The sequence below is a fragment of the Ceratotherium simum genome, chromosome 4, assembly GCF_057802395.1.
Source record: "Ceratotherium simum simum isolate JZ-2026a chromosome 4, ASM5780239v1, whole genome shotgun sequence".
Classification (NCBI taxonomy): domain Eukaryota; kingdom Metazoa; phylum Chordata; class Mammalia; order Perissodactyla; family Rhinocerotidae; genus Ceratotherium; species Ceratotherium simum.
The window spans coordinates 50,215,148-50,232,672 of record NC_141903.1 but is presented as its reverse complement, the minus strand read 5'-3'; the positions used below and the strand labels follow the sequence as shown (position 1 = coordinate 50,232,672).

Sequence of the window (17,525 nt, the reverse complement as noted above, 5' to 3'; positions counted from 1 at the left end):
GATAAACCACTTTAAAGACAACAGAACATAATTTTCTTTTTACATTTGTTTCTACTTTCTCGTTATCCATTGACTTCATTATTTTCAAGGGATTCTGTGTTAAGCAGATAGAGACAAGCGCCAGTGGAATCTGAATTATTACCATTAATGTAACTCTATTCATACCTACAGGCTGTTAACGCCTGAGGAAACTCAGGGTGTGTGTGTGCGTTTTCCTGCCAAATTGGAATCATACTGTGAGTCATACTAGTACGTGGATCTCTATGTACTATCAGTTGCTATGTCATGGACATTCTACCTACAATGTCATCTAATTCATTTACTCGTTTAACAAGTAATTATTATTATGCACACCCTTTTCATGTTTCAAATTCTCGCTGACACTTCACTCCTTCAGTTTTTCTTTTGTTTTGTATTGCAACTAAAAGCCCAGAAACAGTTGTAAGAATAACTTCCAAATGGAAAGGTACAAAATGAGAATGACTAAAGGTCCCAGGTGGTGAATAATCTATAAATATAATAAAGCCATTGACAAAAATTTGATTTATTTTTCTCCCATTCCTCTGCCCTGAACGTTAAAAAAAAATGCTTTCAAAAAGTAATATATGTTTGATGAATGAATTTAGAAAACACAAATAGCAAATAAGAAATAAAATAGAAAATATAAACCATGGGTAGTTCCACCAGCTCCTCCCAGAGATAATCACTGCTAATATTCTTTCGTGTGCCTCCTTCCCGTCCCTTATCTGTACACGTACTATGAGTATGTACAGAATTTTGCAAAAATGAGATTGAGATGTGTAAACAGTTTGGGAACCTGCTTTATATATTTATGTCCTGAGCACCATTTTCTTTGATGCTATTTGAATCCAGCTGAGGAATTATCTTTCTTCTACTCTGTATAAGTGATCATGAGCCTTTGGCTCTCTGTGGCCCATGTCTTTTCTGGGCATGCTTTTCCTACAACAGAAGATAATAATAGTAATGACTAGTTTTTATCAAGCTTAGTATGTGTTAGCCGCTTTCATAGAGTATCCCTTGTAATCTTTAAAACAACTCTGTGAAGCCCATTTCACAGATGAGGAAATTGAGGCACAAAGACATTCAGAGTATACAGCTAATATATGGTAAAGCCAAGACTGGAATCCTGGCAGTCTGACTCCATGATCATAGGGACAACCCCCACTGCCTGAACATGTGTTCAGATCTGTCAGCTTTGAACAGGATTCAAATCCTCGAACCTGGTCATAAAGCTGGTGGATGACTTGGACATCACCTGGGACAGCCCTCTCAATTTCAGCCAAGGAACTTCAGGCGGTCAGGCTCCCAGGTCACCTTCTGTTGTTCTTTCTATTCTGCCACACTGCCTCCCGGCCATCCCACTGTATTTTTACTTTTCAAAACTCTGTGACTTGAGTGTTTTGGGACATGAAAGATTAATAACCTCGGTCTGGACCAGGCTGACTGTGGGCAGGCCTTATGAGAACTTTTCCCACACTTTGGTGCCAACAGGTCTCGGGCCTGAACTACACACTCCTGTTATTCTTTCTAGCTGTGGGCCTCCCTGGAGCCAACCAGACCCACCGTGACAAACTGAACCGAGGTTTTCCGAGAGAGACCCATGGGACACTGCTACCCAAGTCGTCAAGAAGCCAGCTCTGGACGTCTTTACCTTTATTAGAAAACTAGTGTCAGACCAGAGACATGCTGGAACCTTACCAAGCTGACACTTTAATCTATGTAACTAAATCCATCAGTGAAATACTAATGCTGTCTACATTATTTTTCCTTTCCTAGTCAGTTATTAGCAGCCGAAAAAAGTTTGTCTCAAGGAATTCACTTCCCCCAGGACCTTATGCAAGTGCCATAGAGTTCAACGAGAAAAATGTGAGGGCCTGTCTCTGGGTCCAGAAGCGGGTCATGCTGTGAGCTCAGTGACTGTGGACATGTGGCGTCTCCTCTCTGGACCCATCCTTCATCAATAAACCAACTGGCTTTACTTAAACAGTTTCCAAATCTCTTCCAACTTTAAAGTTTCTATGGTCGTTGTGGCCCTCGGTCAAACACTAAGCTTGCATCAGTTTTCATTGATTTGTGTATTTATTCGTTTATTTAAAAATATTTTTAAAGTACCTAGCTTGTGCCCAGTCCTTGGGATAGAGTGATTTACAGACATGTCATCAATTCATTTCTGTTGTGATAAGTGCCATCCATGAAAAATGCAGGGAGATATGAGAGAATGTGATAGATCCTGCCTCGGCTGAGAGGCCAGGCATGGCCGCTGGGATGAAATGGCATTTCAGCTGGGACCTGAAGGATGTATTGGCATCAGCCAGATGACAAAAGAAGAAATGAGCTTTGCAGGCAGAGAGAACATCAGGTTTGGATGCCCTTGCACCAGGAAGGATGTAGAACCATTCAAAGAGATGAAAGAGCCCCAATGGGACTGGAGTGCAATCAGTGAAGGGAATGTGGTTTCCTATTGCCCTTAGAATAAAGTCCTCCTTCCCTGATCATGGTTATGAGGCACTACCTAAATCCCCAACCTCATCTCCTGCCACTCTACCTGTGACTCACTCTTCTCGAGCCACAATGCCCTTCTCTTTCTCTACCACGTCACTTATTTTAGCCTCGAGACTTTGCAGGTGCTAAACACTCTTCCTTCTGCTCTCACAATGCCCAATACCTTCTCATACTTCTGGAATCAGTTTAACTATTACCTCTTCCCGGAGGCCTTTCTTGATCACCCCAAGTCAGAGAGGTCAGCTCTTCCCACCCCTTTAGTTTCTATCTCAGAACCTGTTCATTTCTGTCATAGCACTTGTCACGATCCTGGTTATTTTGTTTTCTTGTTTATTCGCCTTGAGCAGGTACCATATATGTCTTGGTTGCCTCATTAAATACTTGAGGCTAGAGTGTAGACAGATTATAAAAAGCCTTATAGAGCTGACCAGGGAGTTTAGGCTGCATCCTATGAGCAAAGGCATGCATTTGAGGGGTCTCAAGGAGGATGTGATTGTATCTCCATGTTACACAAGTAGGATGCTTTGTGGAGACCAGCTGGGAAAGAGGCATGAGAAGACATGGGGAGACCAGGTAGAGGTGTTTGTGATAGTCTATTTGAGAGATGAGAGTGGCTTAGACTGGGATTGTGGAGTAAAGATGAACAAGGTGGCTGGACACGAGGGGTATTTAGACGATGAGTCCATAAAATTTGGTAGTGTTTTGGATACAGGAGTGAGGGAGAAGAAAGCATTGAGGGGGCCCCAGGTTTTTGGCATAAACAGATCGTTGTACCAGGATGGAAAGCACTAGAAGAAGAGAAGTGGGCTTGTAGAAAGATGAAGGATCAGATTTGGGATATTTTGTGTTTTAGGTGTCTATGCGACATCCCAGTAGAAGATCTGTTAAGGGGACTGTGGAGTACATGGATCTGGAGCTCAGAAGAGAGGTCCAGGCTGGAAGTCATAGTGGTTGGGAATTGGCAGTGTCATGAGAGGCAGAGATAGGCCTGATGGGTAGGATCCAAAGGAATAAATAACCTCCCCTTGAAAGCGCTGATGGGGAAGTCTGGCAGGACAGGTTTGAATACAGCAGGGAAGTGGATGGGGCTAATGAGAGAAGACTTTGAGGATGTAGGAGAGCTGGAGGCCAGAGTGGGACAGTTCTAGATGGCACATGCAAAAATTTGAGGAGGTGTGGGGAAAAGTAGGGGGGCTGAATTAAGGGCCAGAGAGAATTAGAGGAATGAGACTGTAGGAGAGAAAGATGGCCCATGGTTTACGGGGCTAACCTGAGCAGTCACTGAGGACAACACGGATTTGAGGTAAGGAGAAATTACAGCATTTTCAAAATTGTCAAGATAAAAAGCTGGTTCTCTGAGTATTTAGTTGAGACCTTTCAGTGAGATGGAATGGCCAGAGTCCAAGCCTCTGAGAACCGTTTCCTCTTGATTTCCTCTTGATTGGGTTAACTCCAGGCTTCATCTCTGGTCTGCTCTTCACTGACCCACTGCTGGTGCATGTGTGGGTTTTTGTTTTTTAGTTAAGTTAATTGAAAAAATTTGTATGCTTATTTTATTTTGTTTCAATCGTTTTAAAGTGGAAAAAGCCACTCAAGCAGTTTGTAGAAAATTTAGGTAAGAAAAAAGAATTGCCCCCAATAATGCCATCACCAGATCACAAACTGTTATAATCCGAGGACATTCTGTTCCTTTTACTTGTCACATGAATTTTTACTATTTTGCAAATTCAATTTGGTCTCTTGTTTATCACTCAGCATTCTGAACCTTTCCCATGATCCTCTAAAATTTTCATAAGTGCCACTTGGAGTTTTTGTATTATAAAAGTAAGTACATGCTTATCTGACGTTATCAGGGTACAAAACTATAGAAAGCAAAAGATGACCTCCACCTGACTCTCCCTCCGCCACATCAGAGAGCCACCGCCTGTAGCCCAGCGTGCATCTTTCCACACACCTTCTGAGCATTTGTAGGCACAAATGAACACATATACATATATATTTTTTTGCTACACAAAAGAAAATCTTCTGAAACCTTTTCTCCTTACTCACTACATCACAGACATTATCTCATGCCAGCAGAGCTATCTCATTTTCATTTATGGCTGCATAGTATTCCTTGTATAGACGTGCCATAATTTATCCAACTAGACCCCAATGATAGTTATTCACATAAAAAGGCTGCAGTAATAATCCATGTATGCATGTCCTTATGCACCTGGAAAGGTAACTCTTTACAATCACTGGCAAAGGAACCCTTGAGTGAAAGAGAATGTGCGTTTTAAAATTTAAGAGAGATTATCAAATTGTGCTCCACAAAGATTATGTTCATTTACACTTTTACCAACAGTTCCTCTTTCTCCAAACCCTCTGCTCAGTCTTTGGCATCAGATGAGTGAGACCTAGTATCTCATTGTGATTGTAATAGGCATTTCTTCAATTTTCAGTGCGCTTCACATTGTTTCATATGGTTAGCTATTTATATTTCATTTTCTGGGGATTGCTTTTGTTCATTGTACCTTCCTTTATTGAATTATTGGGGTTCTGCTGTTGTTGTTGATTTGTAAGAGCTTGCTGTGTTAAATAAATTAGCTTTTTGTGTACATGTCACAAAAGTTTTGTCTAGATTTGTCTGTATTCTGATTTTATGTTTTTCCCCCCTACTAGAATTTAAAATATTCATGTAAAGAGATATTTCAAGGTTTTCCTTTATGATATTCTCACTAAATGGTTGTAGAATTTTTCTAGCACTTAGATGTGTCATAATTTAACTATTTTACCACTAACCATGTATCTGTTGCTTCCAATTTTTAGATAATATAAATACTAATATGATGAATAATTTTGTACATATAATTTTTTTCATTTTGGAGGCAAGAATATATTTTTGAAGTGGGAGTACTAGATCATGGCTCTTGATAATACATTGTCAAAATAGTTTTCCAAAAAGATAACCCACGAGCAATTTGTGAGAATACCAAGAAAACTGTCTGTTTCTAAAAGACTGATGCCTGGAGGTCTGACATTCATTTGTAGCATAAAATCTATACAAACGGTCCTTGGGTTTACTTTTTAAGAGGAGGAGGGGCAAAAAGTGCAGGAGGGAAAAAAAAAGAATAGGAGGGTTAAAGGAGTCTATTAAGGTTTATTTAAGAAAACCGGGAGCTAAACAGATACAACCAACCTCTATAATACACCAGTCGGCCCCGTATCCCAGGCTTTATGGAAACAACTTGGCTCCTCTCCTCTCAGAGTGTAAATGCTTCCTAAACTTGGAGTGATCTTTGCACATCATAAAACACATAATCCTCCAAAAGTGGGTTCTTAGAGTTTGAGGTCTGTTGTGTTTATCAAGTAACTGAAACAGCTCCGCCGACTTGGGTTGTGTTCAGAGGCTGTGCGAGTCTGTTGGAGAGGAGTGGGGAGCAGGCACTCAGCTCACCTGGCATTGTTTTGTGCATTAGCAGAAAAGCTGCTGTGATAAACTCTTATCTTGTACCAGCTAACATTTCTTTTACTTATAAAACTTGTTTATTATGGAACTGTTCATAGGCACCTACTATGGGCTGAATTGTGTCCCCCACTAAATTCATATGTTGAAGTCCTAACCCTCAACACCTCAGAATGTGACTGTTTTTGGAGATAGGGCCTTTAAGGAGATGATTAAGGTTAAATCAGGTCATTGGGCTGGGCTCTATTCCAATATGACTGGTGTGCTTATAAGAGAGGAGAAGACACACCAGAGGAAAGAAAATGTGAAGATAAAGGGAAAAGACGGTCATCTACAAGCTGCGAGAGGGGCGTCAAAATGAAACCAACCCTGCTGACACCTTTGTCTTGGACTTACACCTCCAGAACTGTAAAAAGTTAAATTTCTGCTGTTTAAGCCACTGAGTTGTTCAAGCCACTTGTGGTACTTTGTTATGGCAGCCTTAGTAAACTACTACAGTACCCCAAAATGAAAAGAAGACTATAATGAATCCCACGTACCCATCATCCAGCTTTCACAATTATCAATAGTTTGCTAACAGTGTTTCATTGATCTCCTCTAATGTTTTTTTCGGGAGTATTCTAAAACAAATCTCAGACATCATCATTTCACGGATAAATATTTCAGTATGCATCTCTGTTTAAGGACATTTTTTTTAAACATATTCACCAAGCCATTACTTCACCTAATGAAACTAACAATAACTTCTTATTATCTATCATGCAGACCCTATTCAAATTTTCCCAGTTGTCTCAAAGAAGGTATTAATTTGTTGGTTTACAGATGGTTTGAATCCAAATCCAATTCTTGTATTTGGTTGTTACTTCCTGTAAGCATCTTTTATTCTAGAACAAACCTCAGTCTCTACCCTTTCCTGTGGTATAAACTTAAGGAAAAAGCTGGATTATTCGTCCTGTAGAACCCCCCATATTCTGATTTGGCTGATTCCTTCTTCATAGTGTAGTTTAACTCAATCCTTTCTCCCTGATGTTTTATATAATTTGGTAATTAGATTTAGAGACTTGATTAGATTCCTGTTCAATATTTAGGCAAGATCATTTCACTGAGGGTATAATTTTTAATTTAAAAATGCTGAAATAATTTATTTTCTATTTGAAATATATAAAACATAATAATTTTACATGGAGAACACAAAAATTGTCTTGGGTAACTGGTAGAGATAGTGATTTTGCATATTAAACATCACATAAAAAAGGAAAATAAAATGAGAGAAATAAACGAAGAGTACCCAAAGGTCATCATTTTCACTAAAAATCTGTCCTGGAATGGAACTTCCTGACTCCAAGAACAACTCCAACAACTGTATACTTTTGAGGTCACAAAGAGTCAAATTATTTTGTTTTTCTAATTTATTTTAAAACCTCACTGGTGTGGCAGCTGCATAGCTATAAATCTGAAGCCTCCAAACAAAAGTGTGCCCACGGTCCTCCACCTTTCCAGGGCGTCCTCTTCCAGAGAGCCACTGGAAACAGCGATGCTTCTCTGCTGTGTCAGCGCTTTACCCGCCTGCCCTCAGAGGTCTGCCCCTCCGTGGGAATCGGGCTTCACTGAAGTGCTGTTTACAATAGCGGGAGACTGCAAATGACCTCCATGCCCACCAAAAGGGGACTTGTTAAAAACATTATGGAATACTAAGCAGCATTTAAAAACATTTCTGTAGAACTGTATATGCTAATAAGATACCATCTCCAAAATACATTGTGCGGTAAAGAAAGCAAGAGTTAAAACTGCATATAGAGTTGGCTACCATATGTGTAACACAATGTTTATCATACACATGGAATATTACTGTAAGAATACATAAGAAACTAGGAAATTGGAGGACCAAGGGACTAGTGTAAAAGATAGATTTGCTTTTTATTGTAGACCCTTTTATGCTATTTGAATTTTTAGCTATGTGTATAAGTTACTTTTTCAAAAAATAAATTTAATTAATTAATTCCTTGGAAATTGGGATGGACTGAGTGGTTGTCAGTGACGCTCCAGAGCTGAGCCGGTAGTTTTCAGTTCTCGTCTGTGTTTATCAAGCCCGGGAGATGACAGACAGCAGTGGGGTTTCATTTGAAACGCCTTTCAGCTTGCATTTGACCACTTTGAAGAGGAAAACCAAACAGACTTTTGGAACAGTTTTCAAGTATCAAACGTGTTCTGTGTTTCAAAGGATTTTAACTCACAAGTAGACCTTTCTCTGTGCTGACATTCCCTACTTTCAGAAACTAAAACAAGTAGCTTGTACAAAAAAAAAAAAATGTATAAATTATGATTACTTCTGATCAAACGTGTAATGTCAAGTCTGGAAGAAAGAAAAAGAAACTTCCAAAATAGAGTCTGTGTTAGTGTTTCCATAAAACATGCCATGTACTATACATTGCAGGGCACCAGCTAAGGAAGTCTATTAATAGAACTGAGAAAACAATAACAGGGGCCCACAGGGCCTGGTCATTTTTAAAGATACGAGAATGAGTTCTTGGCTTTATAATTCTGGAGCTGTTAAAACACCTGCCAGCAGGACTTCTTATTTGTGTGGATTTTTTTTTTCCATTTCACTGTGTGTGGAAAGACATTTTCAAACAAAATGTAAAAACCATTCAAGAAAACTCAAAGTCCCAGCTATGAAGCCTGATAAAATGGTCTGGAAAAACTCTGTTTACAAATTGAAAACAGTAACTGAGTGCTTTTGTTAACCCTCAAGCTTCCATGCTGTGGGGAAGCCTAACGATGGAAGTAATTCTATAAAAAGGATTGTCAGTAAGTACAAATCATGTAGAGCAGGAAAAAACAAAACACAGGTCAATTTCAAAATAGTTATAGATTTAATTGATCATGGTCTCAAACAACCATCAACGCGACAAGGGTATGTAGCCAAAGAAAATGATTTCTGCTTCTAGGCTTCCGAAATCTCTGTGATTTTAGGTACCAAAGCCTAGGATTATCCTGGAGGAACTGACCTCCACCTTGTTTGGCCCTTCATTCTAACAGCCGAGCCCATCCTATACCCAGCCCAAGTATGGGAACACGGAGGTGATGGGACCTGGGAAACTTCCTGCAATCCTTCTCCCTACTAACTGATCAAATTCCTCATTCATTCTTTTGGGTAAAGGGATTTACACTGGATATACCAAAATGTTATGACCTTACATGCGTGGTGTGGTGGTTAAAGGCTCCCGCTGTGGAGCCAGAAGGACAGCGGTGTGAATCTCAACACCATCACCCGTTGGCTGTAAAACCCACCTCAGAGGCTGGAGTGAAGGTTGAAAACTGTAATGCCATCACCAGAACCCAAAGATTGCTTACTCCACAACAGGCCCTCCCCTCTGGGGCTCCCCAATCCAGTTGGGAGGACAGGTATGTGGACTAATAATTACATGAATGGTCAGAACGTGAGTCGTGACCTAGTCCTAAGAGGACCAAATGGGAAGGCAGGTGGCTCACTTAGGGAAGAGAGGCAGGGCTTCAGGAAAAGGAAACATTCTGAGCAGAGAGTGAGGGAAGGGCATTACAAAGATAAAGCAGCACGTGGGAAATTATGGAACACTTGTACCCCTAGCTCACAACGTGACAATGACTCATCTATCGTCTTGCATTTGGTTGCTACTTTTGAGGGACTTAATACCTCCAGGAAGGCTGTGCTATATGCAGTGTCTCTTTCAACCAGGGCTTGCCACACCGTGCTTGTAGCAGGGCAGAGTTCTCAGCCCTCTTCCTCTATTCTGGGACACCTTTTGCTCTTTTCTTCTCTGCCCATTTCCTGCTTCACCTCTTCCCAAGAAGAGGGACTATTAATCTGGACAAATTGCAGGGTACTGATAAGGCAATAGTTACTTGCAGGCAGGACCACTGTGTATAAAATAATTTCGTACCTCTTTCCTGATTCTCAAGAATCCCTGCCCCACCCCCACCCCCCGGTGTTCCAAAGCAGTGAGTGCTTTCCGCTGACCACACTGTGTGATTGTAAGATCCTTCCTCTTCAAATCCCCTCTGAGGCCCCGGGTTTTACTACAGGAGCTACAGTGCGTAGGAGAAATGCAATAAATGTTGGGTAGAGTGAATAATGCTCTGGCTAAGAGAAACACCATCCTCTTGCTTATCTTTGGCATAATACTAGATGCTGACATTCGTTTTGACATATTTATGATTAAACAGATAATGAGTTTTCTTGGAAGCCATTACTGGTATCAAATTTGGACTACAAACAAATTAGATATCATAGTTTTTACCATTTTATGTTTTGACATGATTGACCTTTATCAATCAATTAATCCTTTCCAGCAATAGTCTGCCCGTGTTTGAAGAACACGTCCAAGTCTGTTCTGGGGCACTTTGGAACTCAGAACACCTGCTTTTATCCAGGGTGATTGGGATTCAAAATAACCCAGGGGTTTCCTGGTTCAGGAACTAGGGAAGATTACTGTCATTGAGAGGTGGGTGTCAGGTTAGCAAGGCAACTGAAGCAGAATAATCATTTTGCTGGTGCAGAGTTCTACAGATGTGGATTGGTTCTGGAGCCAGCAACTGTGGCAGAACCCTCTCGGCTCCCATGGCAGCTTCCTCCTCTAGCAACACGCCACTGCTCTCCTGTGTGACTTTGGGGCTCATTCCTGCAAACTCAACCCGGATTCTACCTCTTCAGCCCTCCCAACAGTTCCAAGGAAACACATGAAAAGTGTGTGCATTTTATAACTGAGGAAATTAATGAGCAGTGAAGAGAAAAGCCATGCAAAAGACACACAACAACTCAAAAGTGAACCCAGCAAAGAGAAAACAAGTTCTGGGGCTCCTACACTCACATCCTGTGATATTGTCACCGACAAGGTGCCTCAAGAAACTCAAAGACGGGTTTGGAAGCAATTAACTGTTTTTCCAAGTTGTTTCTTTTCCTTTTGTATGTTAAGGAGATGTAACCCTCAGCCATCAAGAAACTGACAAAGCGAGGCACTCAAGGGAGATGTAACCACCAGCCACCCTGAAACTGACCAAGCCTCACCACAAGAACTATGCCCATGACCTTTGCCTTTTCTTTAATGCAAAGATCTCTCCAGGAGGAGCTTAGGCCTCATTATGTGGAAGCATGTTCTCCAACTGAGCCTGTGTAAGCGAATACTCGCCTCTCCCTTTTGAATATTCATTCCCCAACCAAATAAAAGTTCCTGCTTTCCTTTGTTCGGGGATGCCATTAGAAATGATTCCTCATGGCCTCCTATTTGCTGCAAATACACTTTACTTTGTGAGACAACTTGCACTGGTGTAAAGTCTTATTTAACTCACCAGGAGGCAAGCCCACTTGGTTCGGTGTCAATATGACTGACCTCAGCCTCTCTGTTTCAGTTTTCTTCCAGATTCCCACAAGGCTCACCACCTCCCCTCAGGCAGGTCTCTGATTACATATCAAAAAAACTTCCCATCAGGGCCGGCTCCGTGGCTTGGCGGTTAAGTGTGCGCGCTCTGATGCTGGCGGCCCGGGTTCGGATCCCGGGAGCGCCCCGAGGCACCACTTCTCCGTCCAGCGTGAGGCCGAGTCCCGCGTACAGCAACTAGAAGGATGTGAACCTATGACGTACAACTGTCTACTGGGGCTTTGGGGGGAAAAAACTGAATAAATAAAATCTTTAAAAAAAAAAAAAAAAAAAAACTTCCCATCACCTCCTACTTGGAATAACTCCTCTTCCCAACCAGCGTATCTCTCTCCTTCCCTAGCTTTGGTTTTTTCCTAGCACTTCTCATCCCTGGACATGTTACATCTTTATGTACTTACTGCTTCTGAACTCCAACTAGAACACAGTATTCCTGAGAGCAGAGACTTCTTTTCACTGCTATATCCCAACACCTAAAACAATGCCTGGCACATAGTAGGCAATAAACACTTGCTAGATAAAAGAATGACTACCAGCTCACAATTAGAAAGTCCTTCATCTCTGCTAGGCATTTTATATGCATTCGTTCAGCAAATTCTTAACCAATCTAATAAGACAGACGCTATAATTATCTACGTTTTACAAATAAGAAAGCTGCCGCTGAGGGAGGTTAGAGAACTTGTCCAAAGCCATACAGTTTATTAAGTGGAAGACCTTAAATACAATTGAGGGTGATTTAACCACAGGCCCTACATTCTCCATCATACTCTACTGCACATTCAGATTTTACCTTCCCAGCCCTCCTCCTCAGAATCTCTAGCAAAGATAAGTCTAACATTGCCCTTACTTTTGGAAAAATATTTAAAATTATCTTTTACTGACATTTTTTAATTTGAAAATTGCCCCAAAATAAAATAAAAGGATAATATATTAAAATGCTCAAAGAAGCAAAGAGTAAGAAGAGAAATCAATGGCAAGATTTGCAAGGTATATGCACAGAGGAAAGCTGCTCAAAGATTTTCATTCTTATTTTTGTATTCATTTAAATGACTCTTGAGAAATACTTTGGGCTGGACAAGTTGACACACTGAAAAAGCTCAAGCAATTTTAAAGAAATGTTAGATCTTTGATAAACCAGTACTTGTAGGTATATTTGCCTGGGGATGTGATTGCAGGGGTGAGGGGAGAGGAAGGCTCTCTGCACACCTCCTCACATCAAATTGCCTCCTGGGCAATCTTGCAGGTACCTGGAATTATACCATTAGCTATGACTCTGTGTCCTGTTAAAATATATCTCCTGAGGAAGACAGCCCTTTAGTCTTCTCAATCTTTAATGTGAATGTATCCAGTTGTTCATGAAAACAATGTTTTAATAGGGAGGAAGGTAGAGAACACATGAGGACCTGCATTCCTGAGGGAGAACAGGGATCAGAAAGGAGGGAGAAGAGAGAAAATGAATCAGCAGGTGTCCCCCTACTTGGCACATCTCAAGGAGGAGTTTAAATGTGTCTGGTAACAAAAATAAAAATACTTAATTCTATTTAAAATTTTTTCTTATTAAAAGATAAACTGAGGTATATTAAAAATTGTAAGAGTTTGAGCAAAAATTGATTCGAATCAGGCATCATCCAATCTAGCAGACAGAAAGGAGATCCAAGGAACTGTACAAAATGAAGACTTTTATAGGCAGATGGAGCAGGCACAAGGAAGTTATACTAGGCAGAACAGTGAGTTGGTTATTGCACGGTTACTTTCCTTTAGGGGATGGTAGGGGTCTATCAGACAGATTACCTAACTCGTGCTGATCAGGCAATTCCTAATTGACTGGTTTAAGATTCCATTTCTGGGAGACCCGAAACTTTAATTAAGTCTTGGTTTGGTGACATGGGGCTCAGCATAAGTGACTCCATTTTGGGCCTGTTGTCTTGTTTTTGATAGGCCTAAGAGGGCAAGGACTGGATCTGTTCATTCAGCCTGTACCCCAACACCTCGTAAATGAGCACAGCACCTGGCATGTAGTAGAAGCTCAATAAATATTTATTGGGTGGATGAATATACAGTTCTTGAAGCATACCTCAGGCTCTCATCTTCCCTCCTCCTGCCTCCCATCCTTCAAGCAAAGTTCTGCCTTCTCTCTCCCACCAACCCTTTCCCTAGGAAGTGAATTTCTCCTCTGAATTTCTCCAGCAAATATCATTCCCACAGTGAATTTTATGAAGAATTAATCATCTACAGACAGTGAAACCTCTTCAAAAATTTAGTTGAAAAGTTATTTATATTATCTTTTGTAAAATGTTTATATATTTATATCTTATCTCTGCATCTGGATTATAAGCCTCAGAAGGGTAGAGGCTTCACAACTTTGCCTCATCAATGCTTTCAATACAAATATAAATATTGATTGGGTTTTTATAAGAAAACTTCACCTATAAATTCAAGTAAACTAAAGGGAAATGGAAAAACCAAGACACCAGGCACATTATCTTACTGCTTCGGTGTCTGAAAAACAAAATCTGAAAATGCTGGATTAAATGAGTATATTTATCGTTAATAACACACTGATCTCAACTGAATAACATAATTGATTTTTTTTAAATGAGTCCTTATTTATCTGGACAAGAAAGGCACCATCATACACATATACATTATGACTTTACCTGGGAAAATTAAGAGAAAGTGTCCATTAACTACAAGTACCATAGCATAGTATTATAACAGCCTCACCCTTCCGATCTAGAAGAGCCACATTTGATGGCAGTGAGACTAAGAAACAGCACTTTCCCTTTGGGTTACATTGAAATTTTTATTAATATTCTTACAAACTGCAGAATTTTAATATTTTTTTGAGGTTGCATGATATATTCTTCAGATCTATTTCCTTCCCAAGAATCAGTTCTCATAACTACTGATAAACTATGTTCTCTTTCTATGGACAATTCCTTAGAATTTCTTTGTATCGCTTTGAAATGTGTGAGCACAGAAAACACGACTCTACATCAGCATCTACATAATAAAACTAGCTCCCCACCACCCACCACCTTCTCTATTGGATTATTATAGGGTTGAAAGTTGATCAGGGTTCCCCCCCAACCCCTCACAATCAAATAAATCAACGAAGAAAACAAGAAAATCCACCACCTCAACCATCAGCACGATATTGTGAGCAGATTAATGCAGCTTTTAAGATACTGCTGCAGGTCAGACTTGGAGCTCATCAGTGTTGGCAGTGTTCTGTCTGTTAAAGAAATCAGGCTTTACGTGTGATGGAATGTGTGCCACCATCATGACAGCCCACAGCATTAAAGCTCACAATGGCCTAGCTGGTTCCATGTTGTTCTAAATAAAAGAGAAAAGGATGCAACCTTAAAAGACAGTGCCAACTTACGAAATAGGGGTTTACTCTGGCTTCATATGTCGTGGCTTTGAGGCAATGTAGGAACAGAATTGTATTTACCCTTCACATTAGAAATAATTTGAGAATGATTTTGCTCCCTCTCTCCAGGGAACCTGGTCTTCAGGGTCACAGAACAGGGTAACTCTCTTCTTGTCAGTCTCTACACACCACCTCCTTCTAGTGAAACCATAACCAAGGTTTTCTTCATGCTGTGTTCGGAGACATGTGGAAGATCTCTCCCTCCAAAAAGCCAACTCTTATTCATTAGGCACCAGGCACTATTTAAGTACTCCATATACGTTTAATCTTTTTTTTTTTTTTATCCCCAAAGCCCCAGTAGATAGCTGTATGTCATAGCTGCACGTCCTTCTAGTTGCTGCATGTGGGACGCGGCCTCAGCATGGCTGGAGAAGCGGCGCGTCGGTGCCCGCCCAGGATCCGAACCCGGGCCGCCAGCAGCGGAGCGCGCGCACTTAACCGCTAAGCCACGCTGCCAGCCCCTACGTTTAATCTTTGCAACAACTCTCTGAGGCTGGTGCCTTTATCATCATCCCATTTTACAGATGAGGAGACTGAGGGAAAGAGAAGTCTTGCCCAAGCTATTCAGCTGAGAAATGGCAGAATCAGAATTCAAACCCAGGCAGCCTGAAGCCAGAGCCTGCCCCAGCTCTAAATACCTGAATACATCCTCTTACTTCATAAATACCTAACAGCAGAGTGGAAGAGTGCCGCCTCCCCTCCCACCCTCCCCCTCCCCCACAACGTAATCCCTACCCGACCCCCCAACTCATACTCTCATTCTTCTTATTTCTTTTTTGTTGGGAGCAAACTTAAGGATGATATCAACTTGGGTTTTTCACTTCAACTCAGACAAAAAGAAGTCACATTCTTTTACTCTCTTTAAAACCATCTTAGATTTTTGTGTAACCTGATACCTTAACAAAGAACTGTTAAATATATACATATATCTCAAAGCTGTGTGTTACTCTTGGATGCTTTGGTTCTACTTAAGAGCTTATCCTTTTCCCCATAAGCCAGTTCGGGGAGGAGGTAATACGTCTTTTGGCTCTTGAACGCTGCTCGCCTTCGAACCTCATTATGGCAAGTCACTTTCTGAAGCTGGGCCGTAGCTCTAGACAAATGATTGTATGAAGTTTTAAATAAACATACAACATTTACGTTATGCTGTTTCTTGAAATGATTTACCATCATTTTCTTCCTTTAGTCCTGCTCTCTGGACATAAAAGACGTGAGCTTTTGCTGTTTATATAAAGCAAATCCTCTGTTTGCTCTGATTAAGCAGTCATGGGTCTTTAATACAGCGCAGGCTTGAGATTTGGGATTATTCCCTTTGGGAGTGGTGGAATTAAATACATTAGCCAACAGAGATAAGCGAGGGCATCAGAGTTTAATTGCCATTAAAATAGATATGGTGGGTAACAAAAATAGAAGGCAGGAAAACAGCCTGTATTCTCCTTTTCTACCACGGTGGATGAAGTTCTGTGATCGTGTGACCTGCAGCCTCTCAAAGTCTCCAAAGCTAATGGCCTGGAAGATATAGGAAAAAAGGTTAACAATGTGCTGAGAGAGAAGTCCGTTTTTGAGTTCCCAAGAAGCTTTATGCCTAGAAAACATTACTGGGAAGAGAGGAACCTCAGCGTTGCCCACTATGGAAAGACTTCTGCCCTACCTGGACTGGGCACAGTTGGCGATCAGTGGAATACAAGCAAATTACCCAAAACTCCCCTGCCTCTCAGAAGGCATTTTAGAAAGGTGGAGAGAGAAACCACCTTCTTCTGTGGCCCCCACCAGTGACTGGACAGAGAGGACATTTTCATAGGTAATTCCAATTGGCAGCTTTTAATTTTTCACAATTTCATAATTGGCTGATCTGTCAGCATTTTCTTTTTTGTTCTATTTGTGGATATGTAAATGGATCTTGTCACACTCCTGCAGAAGCCGACACTTGTAGTCAGCCATGGCCATGGGTTTGGGCCACTTCTCCAGTTAGCTCATATGGAACAGATATAATGGAGTGGTTTTTTAAGTATCACTATGTGAGTCATACGTATTTTCACTTCAATTTAGAATCTCTAACTTTTCTGGTTTTTAAGTTTAAAACCAGACCAGAACTGCTCCATCTGGGGACATGTACTAAAGTTACTAAAATTGGAAAAACCAGCGGGAGTGGGGAGGGGGGGGAATGACATTGGACAAAACAAAATGAAGTCTTGCCATTTTGAGCAATGAGAATCAGGAGAAACGCCTTAGAAGTTTATCAGAATGGGGGAAACCTTGAATCAAAAATATATTGACTGATTGCATTTCATTTGAAATTCTATAAACGGCAAAACTTATCCATAGTGACAGAAAGCAAATCAGAGATTACCTGAAGCAGGGGCCCAGGGGAGGGGGACGATAGACTGGGAAGGAGCTGGGGAACCTTTGGGGGAACTGTTGGGGGTGTTGGAAATGTTCTACATCTTAATTGTAGTAGTTGCACAAATTAAACTCATAAAAACGTACACTTAAAATGAATGCATTTTATTGTATATAAATTATACCTCAATAAAGTTGGTTTAAAAAATATATACCGGCATAAGTTACTGAGAAGCCATGAGAAATCTGTCTAAATCATCTTTTATTTTAATATAAAAGAAAACAGTTGAGCTAATACTGGAGGAGTCAATAATGGTAGAATGGATTTTTTTTTTCCAAACAAAAATAATATATATCCATCAGCTTTAAG

The 17,525-nt window shown here is 40.7% G+C and overlaps 1 protein-coding gene across 5 annotated transcripts in view; it reads right to left on the bottom strand.

Moving 5' to 3' along the window:
- LOC147917288 (uncharacterized) overlaps nt 1-17,525 on the bottom strand; it is a 121,230-nt gene that overhangs the window by 73,163 nt on the left and 30,542 nt on the right. Inside the window, exon 3 of one of the 5 annotated variants that reach the window (XR_015551972.1) lies at nt 16,166-16,324. The exons of the other annotated variants lie outside the window; for them this stretch is intronic. The gene's annotated coding sequence lies outside the window, so the exon portion shown is untranslated. Of the gene's footprint in view, nt 1-16,165; nt 16,325-17,525 lie in introns of those variants that run through there. 5 annotated transcript variants of the gene reach the window in all.